The 4,216-nt window shown below is 48.9% G+C and overlaps 1 pseudogene across 1 annotated transcript; it reads right to left on the bottom strand.

The window, feature by feature from the left end:
- Positions 1 to 742: 742 nt before the first annotated feature.
- Positions 743 to 2,546, bottom strand: LOC113884083 (annotated as a pseudogene). The gene has a single exon (XR_003508811.1). The product of XR_003508811.1 is annotated as a polyadenylate-binding protein-interacting protein 1 pseudogene (transcript).
- Positions 2,547 to 4,216: the final 1,670 nt, after the last annotated feature.

Below are 4,216 nucleotides of genomic sequence, written 5' to 3'. Positions count from 1 at the left end.
TAGCACAGGCTCAGTAGTTATGGCACACAGGCTTAGTTGCTCCGAGGCATATAGGATCTTCCTGGATTAGGGATCGAACCCATGTCTCCTGCATTGACAGGCAGTTCTTTACCACTGAGTCACCTGAGAAGATCATTCCAAGCTTTTGAGGTCAGAGGTATTCAATTATAAGTAGCTCAACACTTAGAGTTGAGAGTCCTCGTGATTATACCTAATATATCTGAGCCTGTTTGCTCATAACTAAAATGAAGCTAGTAAAAAGTGATTTGGTGAAAATCAAATGAGATGATATTTAGGAACATGTTTTGCTTCTTTCTAAAAATGCATAAATGACAATGAAGAGGAAGACAAATTTCTTAATGCCATTATTATGCTTGTTGTGGGGAGGAAGACTGGGAGTCCTGGGCACAAAAACAAACCATTCAACTTCCTCTGAAAATTGCAAGACCAAGCCCACTGAACTGGGAAGAGATTGGGAGGGGACACAGTTCTTAACACAGGCCTCTGAAGGCCACGCTGAGGTTCACACAGTGGCACATAGCTGGGACCCAGGACATGCCTCAACCATCACCCTACTGCTACAGGTTAGATCCCACCAGACACCAGAAATCAGACATCAGCTCATGACATCTCAAGTCTGCAGCATGAAGTGGCCTCTCTGCAGCTCAAAGACATCCCCTCTGCCTCAGAGACACGAGGACCCTGGGGCCGCACAGCCCAGTTTCGTTATTTTTTTTTTAAGTTATAGGGAATAAAGTTTATTTTAGCCGAAAGCGTTAAACAAAATTAAAGTTGCAAACATTAGTAACATAATTCAACATCCTTAATTTGGTATAAGTGTGACACATTTTTTTGCTTTCCTGTGTTCTGCTAAATCACTATAACATGAACTGCTTTATAAAACGGATATGCTGAAAATTTAACTTTACTGTTTTCGCTTACGCTCTGGTTCCAAACAAAACTTTTCATAAGCTTCTTCTATCTCTGGGTCCATCTCATCATCAATATCATCCAAGGACGGATCACCACCCCCTGATAAATCTGTTCCATTTTCTTCATAATCTGGGAAAAAAGTCTTCTCTTTCAAGTAACTCTTGATATTTCTCTTGGTAATCTGGATCAGCTGCAGTGAAAGGAACACCATCAGATGTATAAAATATTGGCTCATTCATAAAATAATTAGGATCATTTTCAGGTGTTGCTTCCCTCTATGTTGAAGCTGCGTGGACTCTACCCCAGTTACTTGACCAGAGTTCTACAAGCTTCAAAAGCATCTGTTTTACATCTCTGCTGCAATTTGCATCTAGGACAACATTTTCAATTCTCTGAATAATTTCTTTCATGTCAGTCTTTCCTTTTTCCTTCCAGCCATCTTCTAAAACTGACCCTGTCAACTTCAGTAATTTTACTGCACAAATTAAGTTGTCATCCATAGGATTAGAGAAGAGGGCATTCAGCAACTCCCGAAGACCGGTCTGAAGAATGTCTGCCCTTGCAACCTGTCCATTTGTCCCTTTAATCTCCAGGTTAAGATAGAGTTCTCCCAGAAAGAGTACAAATGCATGGAATCGTTTTCGAGTCACTTCATCCCCTTTTGCAGCTTGATCTTTAACTTCATATTCAGTCCGACATCTTTGAAGTAGCAATTGGCGGAAGCTGCCACTCTGTGGGTTAATTGTCAGATGATGACACAGGTAGTTACAGAGGCGCGCTCCCATGTAAGAGAAATTGGGGATAGATGTGGCCTGTTGATAGATGAGTTCCACAAGTTGTTGCAAAGCATCATCTGTTGTAACCCAGCCATTCAGGGTCTCTGCAAACTGTCCAATTTCAGTTTCAAAACTGCCAGGCTGTTCTGTAAGATGATTCAAAAAATCCTGAACATATTCTGATAAAGTAGGATAATCCTCAAAGCCGTCCTCATAGGAGTCTGTATAATTAGAAAAATAACTTGATGGGTAGAATTCAGGGGCGTTTACAGACAGCTTAGACATTAATACAGGAGCTACAGCCACCTGGGGTTTAGCCATTGCTGACTGCGAATTCTGCTGTGTGATGTTATCCGGCGAACTAGATGGACCTCTCAGGGGCCTCGTTTGTTCCGGGAGCGCCCCGGGCCGGGCAGGCCGCTGGGGGCCGGCGGGGACCTCGCACTCGGCCCCTGGCGGCGGGGCAGTCCTGGTCTGGCACAGCGGTGGCGGCTGCAGGAAGTCCGGAGCTTTGGGTTGAGGCGGCGGCGGCGGCTGGTGGCACGGCAGCTCAGCAGGCCCCGCTCCTTTCAGGAAACCAGAGCCCTCAGGCCCGCCCCCTCCGCGGCCCAGGCCCCAGCTCCGGCCCAGACCAGCACCTGGGGCCCGGTCGAAACCGTCCGACATGCTCCTCCTCCTCCTGCGGGGGCCGCTGCTGCTGCGCTCGGGAGAGAAGCTCTCGACGCGGCGTTCACTCAGGCCTCATGTAGGAGTAGGACGGGGTGTCCCCGCTAGGCTCCTCAGCGCTTCGGGCGGGCAGAGCGGACGGCAGCTAATGGACCCGCCGAACCCGCCGCTTCTGAGCGCCCGCCCCCGCGGCTAGCCTCAGCTTTCCGATTCTCCGCCCCGCCCCGCGCCGCCGCAGCCCCCACCCAGTTCCGTTATTGACACTTAGAGGAGACGGGAGGAAGTGTTGCTCCAGGGGACAATCTCCTGCACCGCACCCTCTAGTGGCCAATGTGATAAATAGCAGGAAGCTGGGCTGGATCCCTGTAATCTAGGGACGTGGAGAAGAGACTGGCAATCCACTCCAGTATATTTGCCTGGAGAATCCCATGGACAGAGGAGCGTCGGCAGGCTACACTCCATAGGGTCGCAAAGAGTCAGACACGATTAAATGACTAACACACACACACACTCTAAGGAAGACAAGATGCAAGCTACCTTCCTGATCATCATTTTTCTCTCAGTCTCTATGCCCAATTCCTACCGTCCTATAAAGACTCAAAGACTAAGGATCCCTTGTTCTCCACTTGTCTCTGGGCTGGAATCCAGACTCCTGCATTCACAGACCTTGTCTGAGTCTCAGCAGCACTCGCTTCTAGCACAGAGACCCCCTCTTTCTCTCCACACTGGGGCCAGGAGCTGAGCATTGTATTGCCAGGTGGACACTGGGAGCTTTCTCTGTAGAAGCTCCACAGGCTCTCAAAGACACACGTTAAAGGTCACTTCTTAGCACAGTGTTCAGATCTGGGGATTTCATGGACCTGTGTATCTTCCAAATGAAAATACATGAGAACAAGACTAATAAGAGCGGTGAACATTTTGATTTTTTGCTTATGTCTCTCTTTCTGGCAAAACACACACATAAAAAAACTATTTAAAATTAAACATTGGGGGGCGGTCCTAAGATGGCAGAGGAATAGGACGGGGAGACCACTTTCTCCCCCACAAATTCATCAAAATAACATTTGAACGCGGAGTAAATTCCACAAAACAACTTCTGAATGCCGGCAGAGGACATCAGGCCCCCAGAAAAGCAGCCCATTGTCTTCAAAAGCAGGTAGGAAAAAATATAAAAGACAAAAAGAGAGACAAAAGAGGTAGGGATGGAGCTCTGTCCTGGGAAGGGAGTCTTAAAAAAGACAGAAGTTTCCAAACACTCTCACTGCCGAGTCTGTGGTGAGCCTTGGAACCACAGAGGGCAACATAACTGGGAGGAAAAATAAATAATTAAAACCCACAGATTACTTGCCCAATGGTAACTCCCCCAGCGGAGAAGCAGCGCAGACGCCTGCACCCACCACTAGCAAGCGGGGGCTGGGCAGGGAGGAGCGGGCTGCATTGCTTAGAGTAAGGACTGGGCCTGAATGCCTGAGGGCAATCTGAGCAAACTAACTTGGGCTAGCAAACCAGACTGCGGGATAGCTACCACGCGCAAAGCCCTAACCTAAGACACCGTCAGGCCCGCTCACAGAACGAAGGACTGAACGCAGCTAGCCGGCTGCAGACCATCCCCCTCCAGTGACAGGGAGCCAGACCCGGAAGCGGGCAATCGCGGCCCCAGAGAGGCATTATCTACCAAACCGCAAGCAGGCTTTGTTGCTAAGACTTCTTGGGATTCGGGATGGTAGACATCCGCCTGAGAAGGTGTGCCAGTTGTACACCCAGAAAACCGAGCTGCAGGGACAGGAGAGGAGATAAGTCGCAGCGACGGTGCTCGCCAAACACCTGGTCATCTGAGCTGC

The sequence above is a fragment of the Bos indicus x Bos taurus genome, chromosome 3 (assembly GCF_003369695.1).
Source record: "Bos indicus x Bos taurus breed Angus x Brahman F1 hybrid chromosome 3, Bos_hybrid_MaternalHap_v2.0, whole genome shotgun sequence".
In the NCBI taxonomy this organism is placed as follows: domain Eukaryota; kingdom Metazoa; phylum Chordata; class Mammalia; order Artiodactyla; family Bovidae; genus Bos; species Bos indicus x Bos taurus.
Note: the sequence above shows the minus strand (reverse complement) of the source record. Positions and strands in the feature narration are given on the sequence as shown.